Genomic DNA, 20,628 nt, shown 5'->3' on the forward strand with positions numbered 1-20,628 from the left:
TTTCGGTTTCAATACCAAGCCGCTCCAAACCAGATGTACAACTGTCATAGCAGTTGGAACTGGGTCATCAACCACTATCTTCACTGTGAAACGAGTTCTATTTCTTCAACTCTTTAAATTCCTCATATTGTATGTTGATGATTTTGACTGTCACTGTTTGAAGAATTTGCTGAAGACTTTCTCTCAAATTCCTCAACCCCAAATTCTTCAGGCGAGTTAATCCTCATCTGTTTTCTCTGTGCCTGCATACTGTGCAAACTGTTTTCATATTCTTCACCTTGAAAATTGTTGTAGTGATACTTTGCACTCCTGATCCTTTGCTGTTTCTGCTGCAAGTTAGTCATCGGTGAGGAATTTCCTCAAAAGGAATTTCCTCAGTGATGAAATTCTAAAAATCTCCTATTCACCCCCCTCTAGTCAATATAATGCACTTTCAATTTGTATCAGAGCAAGGTACTCCCTTGTTCTGTGTGATTTTGGTTTAACTACCTGGAGTTTTTGTTATGTCGACTCCAGGCATGATCAAGGTTACTGCAGGATGTCCTACTTTCGAAGGAAAGTACTTTCCCTTCTGAAATACCAAGATGCACATGCATCTAGAAGCTATTGACAACGATCTCTGGTATATTGTGGAACATGGCGTCCCTATCGTCACTGCTACTGTCTTTGCCGCTGATGTGAAGAAATTCAAGCAACTTGACTCTCAAGCGAAGTATATCATCTGTGGCCATCTGAGCAAGGGCCGGTATGGCAGAGTGAGTGCTTTGGGCTCAGCAAAATTTATCTGGGAAAGGCTGTCCAAAGTAAATGAAGGAGTATCAACCCAGCGTGATTCTCGTGTTGATGTTCTTCGCAATCTCTTCAATCGCTTCAAGAGGCTTGACAATGAAAGCTGCCAAGATACCTTTGATCGCCTCACTGGCATATCAAATGAACAGCAAGCACTGGGAGCTCGAGACATTACTGATCACGAAGTTGTGAACAAACTGCTAAGATCTTTGGATTCTTCATTTGATACTTTAGTTCTGATGATTCAAGAGAGACCAGACTACAAGATGCTTGATCCAGCTGATATACTTGAAAGACTCAATACGCATGAATTCCAACAAGAAGAAAAGAGAGATCTATATGGACCAAGCTATTCTAGACCACGTGCACTAAAGGCCAAAGCAATTTCCTCATCTGAAGAGGAAGACTCGGATGGTAGCATTGGTGATCCTGAAGAATTTGGACAGGAGCTTGCAATGCTCGTGAGGAAATTCCAGAAGTTTAGAAGACTTGGCCATTTTGGTAAATCTTCAAGAAGAGATATGAGGAAATCAGAATCTTCATCTGAGGACTACAAGAAAAGAACCTACCACAAATGCAAGAAATCAGCTCACTACATTGCTGATTTTCCTCGTTGGGGAAAGGAATCAAAGAAGAAGAAATACAAGGATGAAAGTTCTGATGACTCGAAGAAAAAGAAGAAATCTTCAAAATCCTCATCCTCAAAGTCCTCATCGCACAAGAAGACTAGTTTCAAAAAGGCTCAGGCACTTATTGGCAAGGAAATGGATTCGGAGGCAGAATCCGAGGAATGTGATGAAGAGGAGGGTTCTGATGAAGACTCAGAATCTAGACAAGCTAGCCTTGCACTTGCAACCACATTCGTCAGCAAGTCAATCTTCAACCCTGAAGAAAATGATAGCACCATCCACACTGATGACTATGCTGATGACTTCGCTCCAACCTATTGATTCATGGCAAAAAAGGTTCAAAGGTACCGAATGATGCTACCTCCTCTGATTCAAGTGACTGTGAACCTGATGATTATAAAAAAACCCAGTTACAGTAAACTTGCTATCATTGCCACTAAACAACAAACTGCCCTAGAAAAGCTACATAAACTGCCAGACAGAAGCGATGATCTGTTGAATGATGAAATAAATCTTACCCAAATCCTCACTGAAGATATGAAAAGTCTTCAGTTCGGATATGATAATCTTCAAGATCGTCATGTTACACTCCTCGCTGATCATGAGAAACTTTCCTATGAATTTCTTCAAAGGAAGCTTGATCTTGAGAAGCTGAGGATTTCTCATGATGATCTTCGTATGGAAAATGATTCATTACTAGCTCAATAGATCAGTACTGCTCAAGTTGAATTCATTCCTCCATGTCTTAAATGCATCGAACGTGAAACTGTTAATTCTTCACCATAATCATCATATGCTTCTATTGCTACAAATTCTTCAACTGCTCCTGTAGTGTCAAATGCCTCACTTGAGGAAACTACAAATGTCACTGATGAAAATGCATGGATGAAGGAATTGTATGTGACAGGCATATCCAAAAGTCTCAAAGGACACCAAACCCTTTTGTGATGTGCTCAAAAAGCAAATCTTGAATAGGAACCCGAGGAAAGAAGGAATTGCCTTTGAGAGGAAATTGAATGCTGATGGATCATATTGCAAACCTGAGCAGTATCCCAAAACCTCATGGGTTGCTTCTAAAGGGCCTCCTTTTGATCCATCCAATCTAACAAGATTTTCATGTGAATTATTGCTACGGCAACAAAAGTCCTTCCCTAGCAATGCCAGGAATTCTTCTTGCTACTTCTCTTGTTTTGCGTTGGTTTTTCCCTTGAAGAGGAAAGGGTGATGTAGCACAGGAGCAGTAAGTATTTCCCTCAGTTTGAGAACCAAGGTATCGATCCAGTAGGAGGGTCTCGTCAAGTCCAGAGTACCTGCGCAAACACAAACAAGCTTGCACCCAACGCTTCAAAGGGGTTGCCAATCCCTTCAAGATTGTTTGCAAAGTGAGATGTGAAGGCGGAAAGTGCAACGAAGTAAAAAGTGTAAGCCTGAAAATATGGTGTGGAGTAGACCCTGGGGGCCATAGTGTTCACTAGAGGCTTCTCTCAAAATATCAAATATCACGGTGGGTGAACAAATTACTGTCGAGCAATTGATAGAACCGCGCAAAGTCATGACGATATCTAAGGCAATGATCATACATATAGGCATCACGTCCGAGACAAGTAGACCGATACTTTCTGCATCTACTACTATTACTCCACACATCGACCGCTATCCAGCATGCATCTAGTGTATTGAGTTCATGATGAACAGAGTAACGCCTTAAGCAAGATGACATGATGTAGAGGGATAATCTCAAACCAATGATGAAAACCCCATCTTTTTACCCTTGATGGCAACAACATGATGCGTGCCTAGCTACCCCTTCTGTCACTGGGTGAGGTCACCGCACGGTATGAACCCAAAACCAGGCACTTCTCCCATTGCAAGAATCATAGATCTAGTTGGCCAAACAAAACCCACAACTCGAAGAGAATTACAAGGATATGAAATCATGCATAAGAGATATCAGAAGAAACTCAAATAAGATTCATAGATAATCTGATCATAATTCCACAATTCATCGGATCTCGACAAACACACCGCAAAAGAAGATTACATCGATTAGATCTCCATGAAGATCATGGAGAGCTTTGTATTGAAGATCCAAGAGAGAGAAGAAGCCATCTAGTTACTAGCTATGGACCCATAGGTCTATGGTGAACTACTCACGCATCATCGGAGATGTCATGGTGTGGATGAAGAAGCCCTCCATATCCGAATCCCCGCTTCGGCAGGGCACCAGAACATGCCCAGGTGGGATCTTACGGAGACAGAAGCTTGCGGCGGTGGAAAAGTACTTTCGATGATCTCCTGATTTTTTTGGGATTTTTAGGGAATATATAGGCGCAAACCCTAGAGCAAAAGAGGTCCAGGGGGCCACAAGCCTGTGGGCCGCGGCCTCCCCCCTGGCCGCGAGGTGAGGGCTTGTGGGGCCCCTGGGGCCCCCCTGCCTTGGCTCTCAAGTCTCCTGATCTTCTTCCGTTACGGAAAAAATATTTTCGGGGATTTTATTCCGTTTGGACTCCGTTTCAAAATCTCCTCTGAAAGGGGTCAAAAACATGGAAAAACAGGAACTGGCACTTGGCAATGAGTTAATAAGTTAGTCCCAAAAATATATAAAAGGCATGCAAAACATCTAAAGTTTGACAAGATAATAGCATGAAACCATAAAAAATTATAGATACGTTGGAGACGTATCAAGCATCCCCAAGCTTAACTCATGCTCGTCCTCGAGTAGGGAAGTGATAAAGAATGAATTTTTGATGTGGAATGCTACCTAGCATAGTTGTCCTTTGCAACTTCTTTCACGTGACATGAATGTTCAGATCCGTAAGATTCGCAACAGTAGTTTGCTATTGACATGAAAACAATAATACTTCAAGCAAACTAGCAAGGTAATCATGAAGTTTCAAAATAACAAGGCCAAGGAAAGTTATCCCTACAAAATCATATAGTCTGGCTATGCTCCATCATCCTCACACAACTAATGTAAATCATGCACAACCCCGATATTGGCCAAGTAATTGTTTTCGCACTCTTACTTTCTCAAACTTTTTATAACTATCACGCAATACATGAGCGTGAGCCATGGATATAGCACTATAAGTGGAATAGAGTGTGGTGATGGTTGTGAGACAAAAAGGAGGAGATGGTCACATTGACTCAGCGTATCAAAGGGTTATGGAGATGCCCATTAATAGATATCAATGTGAATGAGTAGGTATTGCCATACAAAGGATGCACTAGAGCTATAAGTATGTGAAAGCTCAAAAGGAGAACTAGTGGGTGTGCATCCAACTTGCTTGCTCACGAAGACCTAGGGCAATTTTGAGGAAGCCCGTCATTGGAATATACAAGCCAAGTTATATAATGAAGATTCCCACTAGCATATGGTAGTGACAAATCAAGAAGCTCTCAATCATCAAGAACATGGTGCTATTATGAAGCACAAGTGTGGAAAACGATAGTAGCATTGTCCCTTCTCTCTTTTTCTCTTTTTTTTATTTGGGCTCTTAGGCCTCTCTTTTTTCTTTTTTCTTTTTTTGGGCTCTTTGGCCTCTTTTTTTATTTCCTCACATGGGACAATGCTCTAATAATGATGATCATCACACTTTTATTTACTCACAGCTAGAAAATGATGATGACTCTATAGGAAATGCCTCCGGCAGTGTACCGGGATGTGCAACAATCTAGCATGGCGTATGACGTTGAAACATCTCGCTAGCTATCTTACGATCTTGCAATGGAAATATGAGAGTGACGGCACAAGTCATGAGATGGAACGGTGGGAGTTGCATGGCAATATATCTCGGAATGGCTATGAAAATGCCATAGTAGGTAGGTATGGTGGCTGTTTTGAGGAAGGCATATGGTGGGTTTGTGTACCGGCGAGAATTGCACGACACTAGAGAGGCTAGCAATGGTGGAAGGTGAAAGTGCATCTATACCATGGACTCACATTAGTCATGAAGAACTCACATACTTGTTGCGAAAGTTTTTATTAGTAATCGAAACAAAGTGCTAAACGCATACTCCTAGGGGAAGGGTTGGTAGGTGTTAACCATCGCGCGATCCCGACCTCAACACAAAGGATGACAATCAATAGATCAATTATGCTCCGACTTCCTTACATAGCAGTTCACCATACGTCCATGCTACGGGAATCACTAACTTCAACACAAGTATTTCTAGATTCACAACACCCTACTAACATAACTCTTAATATTACTGAATCCATGTCTCAAAACTAATTGAGGGGAATCAAGACTTCTCTTTCTAGTCAATGCACATGAAGATGGAGGTTTTTGTATCCTCTTTGGGTACCTATCACATTTGGGACTACTTTCATAGCATAAGCCAACTACCAAGTCACGCACCGCCGTGCTCTAAAATATAAAAGTGAAGCACAATGAGCATTCTAGCAAAAATCACGATGAGTGCATGTCTCTCTCTCTCAAAGAGGTGTGAAGCAAGGATGATTGTGACACAACAAAAAGAAAAGACTCCTATGATACAGGACGCTCCAAGCAAAACACATATCATGTGGTGAATAAAAATATAGCTCCAAGTAATGTTACCGATGGATTGAAGACGAAAGAGGGGATGCCTTCCCGGGGCATCCCCAAGATTAGGCTTTTCGGTGTCCTTGAATTTGGATTGGGATGCCTTGGGCATCCCCAAGCTTGTGCTCTTTCCACTCCTTATCTCTTTGTCCATGAGAACATCACCCAAAACTTGAAAACTTCACAACACAAAACTTAAACATAAACTCGTGATATCATTAGCACAAGAAAACAAACTACCAATTCTTTAGGTAATGTAGCAATCTTGAATTCTATCTATATTGGTGTTGGGCTACTGTATTCTCACTTTTCCATGGCTAGTACCCCCGATACTAACCATAGTTTCATCAAAACAAGAAACCAAGTCAACAAAAACAGAATCTGTCAAAAACAGACCAGTCTGTAGCAATCTGTATACTTAGTGTACTTCTGGTACCTCAAAAAATCTGAAAAATTACGACGGCCTGGGAAAAAAGGCATATCAACCAGAAGAAAAAATAATCAACTCAAAATCTCTTTCTGAATAAAAATGAAAATTCATCTCGTGAGTGAACAGTCTCTGTCTTTTTCCAGCAGGATCAAACAACCATTACCAAGACTAGTCATAAAGGTTTTGCTTGGATCAAACACCAAAAAGAAACACAAAAAACACAATCACAACATAATTATGATGGTGTGGACGCAACAAAAAAGAAAGAAAAAGATAAATTCGTTGGGTTGCCTCCCAACAAGCGCTATTGTTTAACGCCCTTAGCTAGGCATAAAAGCGATAGAATCACGTATCGTCGTCTTTGGTGCTCAAACCATAAGTAGCGTGATCACTTATCATCTTAAGGTTTTCATCTTTCTTGCTAGATGAATCACCACTATTTTTGGGAACAAAAACAGACTGGTGACCTTATTGTGGGCAAAGTTTGGAGTATTCTGCATAGCGGCAAAAGCGGAACCCAAGTTGGTTATAACATCCTCTAGTTTGCCAATCCTAGCGGAATCATAACCTAGTTTTTCGTTAACTGTGGGTTCCATCTACTTTAAATTTTTCAAAACCATTCCCACCTTGGATCCATACTGAGTGATTTGATTGTGGATCTTTTTATCCAAATTCTCAATGAGTTCTACCATAGCAACTTTATTTTCAATGACGTCCAGCCTACGCATCACATGTTCCAGAGTTAAGGTAGTTCCATTAACCATGAGGTGGGGTGAGCCTACCAAATTTATCACAGCTCTGTAAGAATCAACGGTATGGCTACCCAAGAAATTTCCACCTATGATGGTGTCAAGAATATACCTATTCCAAGGAGAAACACCCACATAAAAATTGCAAAGCAGGACGGTAGTGGATTGCTTATGAGTAGATCTACTCTGAGCATTGCAAATCCTATACCAAGCGTCCTTTTAAGTTTTCTTCCTCAATTTGTTTAAAATTGAGAACTCCGCTCTCGGGAGTATCGTTTGAAGTGGTGGATCTAGACATGAGGACAGGTAGACTATCCCACACAAACGAACAAAAAGCAAGCGAGAAAAAGGGCGAACGAAAAGGCAAACGAAAAAGGCAAATTGGTGAAGTGGGGGAGAGGAAAACGAGAGGCAACTGGCAAACAAAGTAAATGCAAGTGATGAGTTTGCAACACTTACTTGGATGAGTCCTTGACTTGATCCTCCCCGGCAACAGCGCCAGAAATTCTTCTGCTACGGCAACAAAAGTCCTTCCCTAGCAACGCGAGGAATTCTTCTTGCTACTTCTCTTGTTTTGAGTTAGTTTTTCCCTTGAAGAGGAAAGGGTGATCCAGCACAGGAGCAGTAAGTATCTGCGCAAGGTATCGATCTAGTAGGAGGGTCTCGTCAAGTCCAGAGTACCTGCGCAAACACAAACAAGCTTGCACCCAACGCTTCAAAGGGGTTGTCAATCCCTTCAAGATTGTTTGCAAAGTGAGATCTGAAGGCAGAAAGTGCAACGAAGTAAAAAGTGTAAGGCTGAAAATATGGTGTGGAGTAGACCCTGGGGGCCATACTGTTCACTAGATGCTTCTCTCAAAATAGCAAATATCACGGTGGGTGAACAAATTACTGTCGAGCAATTGATAGAACCGCGCAAAGTCATGACGATATCTAAGGCAATGATCATACATATAGGCATCACGTCCGAGACAAGTAGACCGATACTTTCTGCATCTACTACTATTACTCCACACATCGACCGCTATCCAGCATGCATCTAGTGTATTGAGTTCATGACAAACAGAGTAACGCCTTAAGCAAGATGACATGATGTAGAGGGATAATCTCAAACCAATGATGAAAACCCCATCTTTTTACCCTTGATGGAAACAACACGATGCATGCCTCGCTACCCCTTATGTCACTAGGTGAGGTCACCGCACGGTATGAACCCAAAACCAAGCACTTCTCCTATTGCAAGAATCAAAGATCTAGTTGGCCAAACAAAACCCACAACTCGAAGAGAATTACAAGGATATGAAATCATGCGTAAGGGAGATTAGAAGAAACTCAAATAAGATTCATAGATAATCTGATCATAAATCAACAATTCATCGGATCTCGACAAACACACCGCAAAAGAAGATTACATTGGATAGATCTCCATGAAGATCATGGAGAACTTTGTATTGAAGATCCAAGAGAGAGAAGAAGCCATCTAGTTACTAGCTATGGACCCGTAGGTCTATGGTGAACTACTCACGCATCATCGGAGAGGTCATGGATTTGATGAAGAAGCCCTCCGTATCCGAATCCCCCCTCCGGCAGGGCACCAGAACGTGCCCCAGATGGTATCTTGCGGAGACAGAAGCTTGCGGCGGCGGAAAAGTACTTTCGATGATCTCCTGATTTTTTTGGGATTCTTAGGGAATATATAGGCGCAAACCCTAGGGCAAAGGAGGTACAGGGGGCCCACAAGCCTGTGGGCCACGGCCTCCCCCCTGGCCGCGGGGTGAGGGCTTGTGGGGCCCCCCTGCCTTGGATCTCAAGTCTCCTGATCTTCTTCCGTTACGGAAAAAATCTTTTTGGGGATTTTATTCCGTTTGGACTCTGTTTCAAAATCTCCTCTGAAAGGGGTCAAAAACATGGAAAAAAACAGGAACTGGTACTTGGCACTGAGTTAATAAGTTAGTCCCAAAAAATATATAAAAGGCATGCAAAACATCCATAGTTTGACAAGATAATAGCATGAAACCATCAAAAATTATAGATACATTGGAGACATATCAATTATCCTATTCCTCAAATGACTCCAACTATAAACTATTCAAAAATCAATCTGGTGAAGTATTGCTCGATATGTTGGAACTAACTGCATGAATGGGCCTCCCCTGAGGAAAATCCGGGTTCCCAATAGTTGCCTTGAAAATCTTCACGTGAATGTCCTCATGACACTACCTATGAAGAATTTGAATCCCAGATCAAATTCCTCAGGAGGACCAAAGTCTTCAAGAGGATCAAAATCCTCAATTGGTCAAAACTATGCTCGTACCCGTGCTTATGCTTCTAACATGCAAGGAAATTACAAGGAATATGAATATGAGCGTTATTCTTCAAATCATTATGTTCATAAATCCTCAAATAAGTTCTCTGCATATTCATTTGAGTACTTTAACCCCCCTACTGTTAAGAGAATTGCATTAGCTTCAATGCCCCCTTTCTCACATGGTGCTCGCAGGATGATGAATGCTTCACCACCCCTTCAGATGCGGGTGGTGAAGAATTTGAACTAATCACTTCTGCAGGTCAGGTCTCCAGATGAAAATCATCATCTGAAGAATTTTCTAGAGACCTGAGGAAATGCTTGATGGGACGCAAGCTAATATTGATGAAATAGAAGTATTTCACACGTCCTTATAACTCTGTTTATGATGAAATTCCTATATGATGAAATTGATATCATATTCTTCAAGTCTGAAGCATATGAGATGGTAAGCTTGAGGAAGAAGTATATGTTGCTCAGCCCCCAGGTTTTGAAGATCCAAAGAATCCAGACAAAGTCTTCAAGCAAGCCCCTCGGGCATGGTATGATACATTGAAGGAATTCCTCATGAAGAAAGGCCTCAAACCTGGTTCACTTGATCCAACTCTTTTCACTAAATCCTATGATAATGAACTATTTGTGTGCCAGATATATGTCGATGACATCATATTTGGTTGTACTGACAAACGTTAGAGTGATGAATTTGCTTACATGATGAGTGAAGAATATAAGATGTCTATGATGGGGGAGCTGAAATTCTTCTTACGTCTTCAAATCCGTCAACAACGCAATGGAATCTTCATATCACGGGAGAAATACCTCAAGGATGTTCTGAGCAAATTCGACATGCATGAATACAAAGTGTTGGGGAACGTCGCATGGGAAACAAAAAATTTCCTACGCACACGAAGACCTATCATGGTGATGCCCATCTACGAGAGGGGATATTCGATCTACGTACCCTTGTAGATCGCACAGCAGAAGCATTAGTGAACGCGGTTGATGTAGTGGAACGTCCTCACGTCCCTCGATCCGCCCCGCGAACCGTCCCGCGATCAGTCCCACGATCTAGTGCCGAACGGACGGCACCTCCGCGTTCAGCACACGTACAGCTCGACGATGATCTCGGCCTTCTTGATCCAGCAAGAGAGACGGAGAGGTAGATGAGTTCTCCGGCAGCATGACGGTGCTCCGGAGGTTGGTGATGATCCTATCTCGGTAGGGCTCCGCCCGAGCTCCGCAGAAACGCGATCTAGAGGTAAAACCGTGGAGATATGTGGTCGGGCTGCCGTGGCTAAGTTGTCTCAAATCAGCCCTAAAGACTTCGTATATAAAGGGGGAAGAGGGGGGAGCCTTGCCTTGGGGATCAAGGGGCCCCAAGGGGGTCGTCCGAGCCAAGGGGGGAGTCCTCCCCTTCCAAACCGAATCCAACTAGGTTTGGAAGGAGGAGTCCTTCCCCTTTTTCCCACCTCCTCTTTTTTTTCTCTTTGATTTTCTTCCTATGGCGCATAGGGCCTTCTTGGGCTGTCCCACCAGCCCACTAAGAGCTGGTGCGCCACCCCCCAGGCCTATGGGCTTTCCCGGGGTGGGTTTCCCCCCCGGTGAACACCCGGAACCCATTCGTCATTCCCGGTACATTCCCGGTAACTCCGAAAACCTTCCGGTAATCAAATGAGGTCATCCTATATATGAATCTTCGTTTTCGGACCATTCCGGAAAATCTCGTGACGTCCGTGATCTCATCCGGGACTCCGAACAACATTCGGTAACCAGCCATATAACTCAAATACGCATAAAACAACGTCGAACTTTAAGTGTGCAGACCCTGCGGGTTCAAGAACTATGTAGACATGACCCGAGTGACTCCTCGGTCAATATCTAATAGCGGGACCTGGATGCCCATATTGGATCCCACATATTCTACGAAGATCTTATCGTTTGAACCTCAGTGCCAAGGATTCATGTAATCCCGTATGTCATTCCCTTTGTCCTTCGGTATGTTACTTGCCCGAGATTCGATCGTCAGTATCCGCATACCTATTTCAATCTCGTTTACCGGCAAGTTACTTTACTCGTTCCGTAATACAAAATCCCGCAAGTTACACTAAGTCACATTGCTTGCAAGGCTTGTGTGTGATGTTGTATTACCGAGTGGGCCCCGAGATACCCTCCGTCACACGGAGTGACAAATCCCAGTCTCGATCCATACTAACTCAATGAACACCTTCGGAGATACCTGTAGAGCATCTTTATAGTCACCCAGTTACGTTGCGACGTTTGATACACACAAAGCATTCATCCGGTGTCAGTGAGTTATATGATCTCATGGTCATAGGAAGAAATACTTGACACGCAGAAAACAGTAGCAACAAAATGACACGATCAACATGCTACGTCTATTAGTTTGGGTCTAGTCCATCACGTGATTCTCCTAATGACGTGATCCAGTTATCAAGCAACAACACCTTGTTCATAATCAGAAGACCCTGACTATCTTTGATCAACTGGCTAGCCAACTAGAGGCTTGCTAGGGACAGTGTTTTGTCTATGTATCCACACATGTATATAAGTCATCATTCAATACAATTATAGCATGGATAATAAACGATTATCTTGATACAGGAATTATAATAATAACTATATTTAATATTGCCTCTAGGGCATAATTCCAACAGTCTCCCACTTGCACTAGAGTCAATAATCTAGCCCTCACATCATCATGTGAATTACATTGTAATAAATCTAATATCCATACAGTTCTGGTGTTGATCATGCTTTGCCCGTGGAATAGGTTTAGTCAGCGGGTCTGCTACATTCAGATCCGTGTGCACTTTGCATATATTTCGTCCTCCCCTTCGACGTAGTCGCGGATGAGGTTGAAGCGTCGTTTGATGTGTCTGGTCTTCTTGTGAAACCGTGGTTCCTTTGCTAAGGCAATGGCACCCGTGTTGTCACAGAACAAGGTTATTGGATTCAGTGCGCTCGGCACCACTCCAAGATCCGTCATGAACTGCTTCATCTAGACACCCTCCGTAGCCGCCTCCGAGGCAGCCATGTACTCCGCTTCACATGTAGAATCTGCTACGACGCTTTGCTTGGAACTGCACCAGCTTACCGCACCCCCATTAAGAATAAATACGTATCCGGTCTGCGACTTAGAGTCGTCCGGATCTGTGTCAAAGCTTGCATCGACGTAACCCTTTACGGCGAGCTCTTCGTCACCTCCATACACGAGAAACATCTCCTTAGTCCTTTTCAGGTACTTCAGGATATTCTTGACCGCCGTCCAGTGATCCACTCCTGGATTACTCTGGAACCTGCCTGCCATACTTATGGCCAAGCTAACGTCCGGTCTAGTGCACAACATTGCATACATGATAGAACCTATGGCTGAAGCATAGGGGACGGTGCTCATATGCTCTCTATCCTCATCAGTTGCTGGGCACTGAGTCTTACTCAATCTCGTACCTTGTAAAACTGGCAAGAACCCTTTCTTGGACTGTTCCATTTTGAACCTATTCAAAACTTTATCAAGGTATGTGCTTTGTGAAAGTCCTATCAGGCGTTTCGATCTATCCCTGTAGATCTTAATGCCTAGAATGTAAGCAGCTTCTCCTAGGTCCTTCATAGAGAAACTTTTATTCAAGTAATCCTTTATGCTCTCCAAAAACTCTACGTTGTTTCCAATCAGCAATATGTCATCCACATATAATATTAGAAACGCCACAGAGCTCCCACTCACTTTCTTGTAAATACAAGATTCTCCAACCACTTGTATAAACCCAAATGCTTTGATCACCTCATCAAAGCGTTTGTTCTAACTCCGAGATGCTTGCACCAGCCCATAAATGGATCGCTGGAGCTTGCACACCTTGTTAGCATTCTTAGGATCGACAAAACCTTCTGGTTGCATCATATACAACTCTTCCTTAAGGAAACCGTTAAGGAACGCCGTTTTGACATCCATCTGCCAGATTTCATAATCGAAAAATGCAGCTATTGCTAACATGATTCTGACGGACTTAAGCATCGCTACGGGTGAGAATGTCTCATCATAGTCAACTCCTTGAACTTGGGAAAAACCCTTTGCCACAAGTCGAGCTTTATAAACGGGCACATTGCAGTCAGCGTCTGTCTTCCTCTTAAAGATCCATTTGTTCTGAATAGCCTTGCGGCCCTCAGTTAGTACTTCCAAAGTCCACACTTTGTTCTCATACATGGATCCTATCTCGGACTTCATGGCTTCTAGCCATTTGTTGGAATCTGGGCCCACCATTGCTTCTTCATAATTTGCACGTTCATTGTTGTCTAAGAACATGATTGACATGACGGGATTACCGTACCACTCTGGAGCAGCACGTGGTCTCGTTGACCTGCGTGGTTCGACAGGAACTTGAACCGGAGTTTCATGATCATCATCATTAACTTCCTCCTCAACCGGCATCGCAACTAGAGACGTTTCCCCTTGCCCTGCGCCACCATCTAGAGGGATGAGAGGTTCGACAACCTCATCAAGCTCTATCTTCCTCCCACTCAATTCTCTCGAGAGAAACTCCTTCTCGAGAAAAGCTCCATTTTTAGCAACAAACACTTTGCCTCGGATTTGAGATAGAAGGTGTACCCAACTGTCTCTTTTGGGTAACCTATGAAGGTGCACTTTTCCGCTTTAGGTTCCAGCTTTTCAGGCTGAAGCTTTTTGACATAAGCATCACATCCCCAAACTTTAAGAAACGACAACTTTGGCCTTTTTCCATACCACAGTTCGTATGGTGTCGTCTCAACGGATTTTGATGGTGCCCTATTTAAAGTGAATGCAGCTTTGTCTAATGCATAACCCCAAAATGATAACGGAAAATCGGTAAGAGACATCATAGATCGCACCATCTCTAATAAAGTACGATTACGATGTTTGGACACACCATTACGCTGTGGTGTTCCAGGCGGTGTTAACTGTGAAACAATTCCACATTGTCTTAAGTGACCACCAAACTCGAAACTCAGATATTCACCCCCACGATCAGACCGTAGGAACTTGATCTTCTTGTTACGATGATTTTCAACTTCACTCTGAAATTGCTTGAACTTTTCAAATGTTTCAGACTTGTGCTTCATTAAGTAGACATAACCATATCTACTCAAATCGTCAGTGAAGGTGAGAAAATAACGATATCCGCCGCGTGCCTCTACGCTCATCGGACCGCACACATCAGTATGTATGATTTCCAACAAGTCACTGGCACGCTCCATTGTTCCGGAGAACGGAGTTTTAGTCATCTTGCCCATGAGGCATGCTTCGCACGTGTCTAGTGAATCAAAGTCAAGTGACTCCAAAAGTCCATCGGCATGGAGTTTCTTCATGCGCTTTACACCAATATGACCGAAGCGGCAGTGCCACAAAAATATGGCACTATCATTGCTAACTCTAACTCTTTTGGTCTCAATGTTATGTATATGTGTATCACTATCAAGATTCAATATGAATAATCCTCTCACATTCGGTGCATGACCATAAAAGATGTTACTCATAGAAATAGAACAACCATTATTCTCTGACTTAAAAGAGTAACCGTCACGCAATAAACAAGATCCAGATATAATGTTCATGCTCAACGCAGGCACTAAATAACAATGATTCAAGTTCATAACTAATCCTGATGGTAACTGAAGTGAAACTGTGCCGACGGCGATTGGATCAACCTTGGAACCATTTCCTACGCGCATCGTCACTTCATCTTTCGCCAGCCTTCGTCTATTCCGCAGTTCCTGTTTCGAGTTGCAAATATGAGCAACAGAACCGGTATCGAATACCCAGGCACTACTACGAGAGCCGGTTAAGTACACATCAATAACATGTATATCAAATATTCCTGATTTTTCTTTGGCCGCCTTCTTATCAGCCAGATACTTGGAGCAGTTGCGCTTCGAGTGACCCATACGCTTGCAATAGTAACACTCTGTTTCAGGCTTAGGTCCAGCTTTGGGTTTCTTTGTCGGATTGGCAACATGCTTGCCGCTCTTCTTTGAATTACCCTTCTTGCCTTTGCCGTTTCTCTTGAAACTAGTGGTCTTATTCACCATCAACACTTGATGCTCTTTACGGAGTTCAGACTCTGCGACTTTCAGCATCGCAAACAACTCGCCGGGTGACTTGTTCATCCCTTGCATGTTGTAGTTCAACACAAAGCCCTTATAGCTTGGCGGCAGTGATTGAAGGATTCTGTCAGTGATAGCATCTTGCGGGAGTTCAATCCCCAGCTCAGCTAGACGGTTTGAGTACCCAGACATTTTGAGCACATGTTCATTGACAAACGAATTCTCCTCCATCTTGCAAGCATAGAATTTATTGGAGGTCTCATACCTCTCGATCCGGGCGTTCTTCTGAAAGATGAACATCAACTCCTGGAACATATCATATGCTCCATAACGCTCAAAGCGACGTTGAAGTCCCGGTTCTAAGCCATACAAGACTGCACATTGAACTACTGAATAGTCCTCCTTACGTGTTAACCAAGCGTTCTTAACATCCTGGTCAGCCGTAGCGGGTGGTTCATCTCCTAGCGCAGCATTAAGGACATAATCCTTCTTCCCAGCTTGTAAGATTATATTAAGATTACGAGTCCAGTCTACAAAGTTGCTTCCATCATCTTTCAACTTAGCTTTCTCTAGGAACGTATTAAAATTCAGGGTGACTGTCGCGTGAGCCATGATCTACAACACAAATTTATTCAAAGTGGACTTAGACTATGTTCTAGATAATTAGAGTTTAACTTAATCAAATTACTTGCTAAACTCCCACTCAAAAAGTACATCGCTCTAGTCATTTGAGTGGTTCATGATCCACTTACACTAGCTCAGGTCCGATCATCACGTGAGTTGAGTATAGTTTCAGTGGTAAGCATCCCTATGCTAATCATATCATCTATATGATTAATGATCGACCTTTCGGTCTCATGTGTTCCGAGGCCATGTCTGCACATGCTAGGCTCGTCAAGCTTAACCCGAGTGTTCCGCGTGTGCAACTGTTTTGCACCCGTTGTATGTGAACGTTGAGTCTATCACACCCAATCATCACGTGGTGTCTCAAAACGACAAACTGTAGCAACGGTGCACAGTCGGGGAGAACACAATTTCGTCTTGAAATTTTAGTGAGAGATCACCTCATAATGCTACCGTCGTTCTAAGCAAAATAAGGTGCATAATAGGATTAACATCACATGCAATTCATAAGTGACATGATATGGCCATCATCACGTGCTCCTTGATCTCCATCACCAAAGCACCGGCATGATCTTCTTGTCACCGGTGCCACACCATGATCTCCATCAACGTGTCGCCATCGGGGTTGTCGTGCTACTCATGCTATTACTACTAAAGCCACATCCTAGCAAAATAGTAAACACATATGCAAGCACAAACGTTAGTTTAAAGACAACCCTATGGCTCCTGCTGGTTGCCGTACCATCGACGTGCAACTCGATATAATCTATTACAACATGATCATCTCATACATCCAATATATCACATCACATCGTTGGACATATCACATCACAAGCATACCCTACAAAAACAAGTTAGACGTCCTCTAATTTTGTTGTTCCATGTTTTACGTGGTGACCATGGGTATCTAGTAGGATCGCATCTTACTTACGCAAACACCACAACGGAGATATATGAATTGCTATTTAACCTCATCCAAGGACCTCCTCGGTCAAATCCGACTCAACTAAAGTTGGAGAAACTGACACTTGCGAGTCATCTTTGAGCAACGGGGTTACTCGTAGCGATGAAACCAGTCTCTCGTAAGCGTACGAGTAATGTCGGTCCAAGCCGCTTCAATCCAACAATACTGAGGAATCAAGAAAAGACTAAGGAGGGCAGCAAAACGCACATCACCGCCCACAAAAACTTTTGTGTTCTACTCGAGAAGACATCTACGCATGAACCTAGCTCATGATGCCACTATTGGGGAACGTCGCATGGGAAACAAAAAAATTCCTACGCGCACGAAGACCTATCATGGTGATGTCCATCTACGAGAGGGGATATTCGATCTATGTACCCTTGTAGATCGCACAGCAGAAGCGTTAGTGAACGCGGTTGATGTAGTGGAACGTCCTCACGTCCTTCGATCCGCCCCGTGAACCGTCCCGCGATCAGTCCCACGATCTAGTGCCGAACGGACGGCACCTCCGCGTTCAGCACACGTACAGCTCGACGATGATCTCGGCCTTCTTGATCCAGCAAGAGAGACAGAGAGGTAGATGAGTTCTCCGGCAGCGTGACGGCGCTCCGGAGGTTGGTGATGATCTTATCTCGGCAGGGCTCCGCCCGAGCTCCGCAGAAACGCGATCTAGAGGTAAAACCGTGGAGATATGTGGTCGGGCTGCCGTGGCAAAGTTGTCTCAAATCAGCCCTAAAACCTCCGTATATATAGGGGGAAGAGGGGGAGCCTTGCCTCGGGGCTCAAGGGGCCCCAAGGGGGTCGGCCGAGCCAAGGGTGGAGTCCTCCCCTTCCAAACCGAATCCAACTAGGTTTGGAAGGAGGAGTCCTTCCCCTTTTTCCCACCTCCTCTTTTTTTTCTTTTCTCTTTGATTTTCTTCCTATGGTGCATAGGGCCTTCTTGGGCTGTCCCACCAGCCCACTAAGGGCTGGTGCGCCACCTCCAAGGCCTATGGGCTTCCCCGGGGTGGGTTCCGCCCCCCCTCGGTGAACACCCGGAACCCATTCGTCATTCCCGGTACATTCCCGGTAACTCCGAAAACCTTCCGGTAATCAAATGAGGTCATCCTATATATCAATCTTCGTTTCCGGACCATTCCAGAAACCCTCGTGGCGTCCATGATCTCATCCGGGACTCCGAACAACATTCGGTAACCAACCATATAACTCAAATACGCATAAAACAACGTCGAACCTTAGGTGTGCAGACCCTGCGGGTTCAAGAACTATGTAGACATGACCCGAGTGACTCCTCGGTCAATATCCAATAGCGGGACCTGGATGCCCATATTGGATCCCACATATTCTACGAAGATCTTATCGTTTGAACCTCAGTGCCAAGGATTCATGTAATCCCGTATGTCATTCCCTTTGTCCTTCGGTATGTTACTTGCCCGAGATTCGATCATGAGTATCCGCATACCTATTTCAATCTCGTTTACCGGCAAGTTACTTTACTCGTTCCGTAATACAAGATCCCGCAACTTACACTAAGTCACATTGCTTGCAAGGCTTGTGTGTGATGTTGTATAACCGAGTGGGCCCCGAGATAACCCTCCGTCACACGGAGTGACAAATCCCAGTCTCGATCCATACTAACTCAATGAACACCTTCGGAGATACCTGTAGAGCATCTTTATAGTCACCCAGTTATGTTGCGACGTTTGATACACACAAAGCATTCCTCCGGTGTCAGTGAGTTATATGATCTCATGGTCATAGGAAGAAATACTTGACACGCAGAAAACAGTAGCAACAAAATGACATGATCAACATGCTACGTTTATTAGTTTGGATCTAGTCCATCACGTGATTCTCCTAATGACGTGATCCAGTTATCAAGCAACAACACCTTGTTCATAATCAGAAGACCCTGACTATCTTTGATCAACTGGCTAGCCAACTAGAGGCTTTCTAGGGACAGTGTTTTGTCTATGTATCCACACATGTATATAAGTCTTCATTCAATACAATTATAGCATGGATAATAAACGATTATCTTTATACGGTAATTATAATAATAACTATATTTATTATTGCCTCTAGGGCATAATTCCAACACAAAGGTGCCAAGACTCCAGTGCCTACCAACGGCCACCTCTACACTCACGAAAATGGTAAATAATTCGATCAGCAAGTATATCGCTCCATGATTGGCTCTTTACTGTATTTGTGTGCATCTAGGCCAGATATAATGCTTAGTGTTTGCATGTGTGCATGTTTTCAAGCAAAACCGAAGGAATCACACCATAAGGTTGTGAAGCATATTCTTTGATACTTAGCTCACACACCAACACTAGGATTATGGTACCCCAAGGGCTCAAATCTTCATCTTGTGCGATATTCTGATTCTAACTATGCTGGTGACCGTGTGGATCTCAAGTCAACCTCTGGCACATGTCATTTCCTCGGTAGATCACTAGTCTGCTGGTCCTCAAAGAAGCAAAACTGCGTTTCACTCTCCACTGCCAAAGCTGAGTACACTGTTGCTGGTTCATGTTGTGCTCAATTGCTGTGGATGAAGCAAACCCTCAAGGACTACGGCATCAACATGAAGAATGTGCCTCTCTACTGCGACAATGAGAGTGCAATCAAGATTGCATACAACCCAGTACAGCTCTCGAAGACCAAGCACATCCAGATTCGTCATCATTTTCTTCGGGACCATGTCCTCAAGGGCAATATCCTCATCGACCATGTGAAGACTGATGATCAACTGGCAGATATCTTCACTAAGCCCTTGGATGTGAAAAGGTTTTGCAAGTTGCGGTGTGAGCTAAATATCTTAGAATCTTCAAATGTTTTGTAAAAATATGCACACATCCTAACACTTATGCAAAATTGATGACTTAGATGATCAACACATGATGAATCGATTTTCTTCAACTGATGAAGAATATCACTCTGAGTGTGAAGAAATCAACAAAGAAATTGATTCTCAGGGCCCTACGATAATTGTACACGGCGTCTGTAATCAACATTCTTATATGGTGGGTCACGCCACCGCCCAACGTGAAATTCCTCAAGTTGAATTTCTTCAAAGTCTCATTTCTTCAAAAATTTGATTTTCTTCAAATCAGTTGTTCTTCAAAATCGTTTTTCTTCAAAATTGAAATTCATCATTGTGATGATTTACTGACAAAATCCTCAAGTTAGTCAAATCTTCAAAAACACTTGATGACTTTTGTTTATGTAGATAGACTGTGATTTAAAGTCCTCAACAGCATTCACTTATAGCTATTTCTTTAAGTTGATATTTCATCTAAGTGCATGTGATCGGACCCTACTTTCCCTCTATGCTATTCTCATCCAGTCTATTCAATTCTTCATATGCGTTCTACTTGAAACTTTGTTCGAAATCCTCACTGCGTCCTTGTCAGTTGATGATTTTGTAACAAAATCCTCAAATCTTTAAAAATATTTTTTTAATGAACAGTAACTGAACCCCACTTTCCTCGT

Source organism: Hordeum vulgare, chromosome 2H (assembly GCF_904849725.1).
Source record: "Hordeum vulgare subsp. vulgare chromosome 2H, MorexV3_pseudomolecules_assembly, whole genome shotgun sequence".
Taxonomy (NCBI): Eukaryota; Viridiplantae; Streptophyta; class Magnoliopsida; order Poales; family Poaceae; genus Hordeum; species Hordeum vulgare.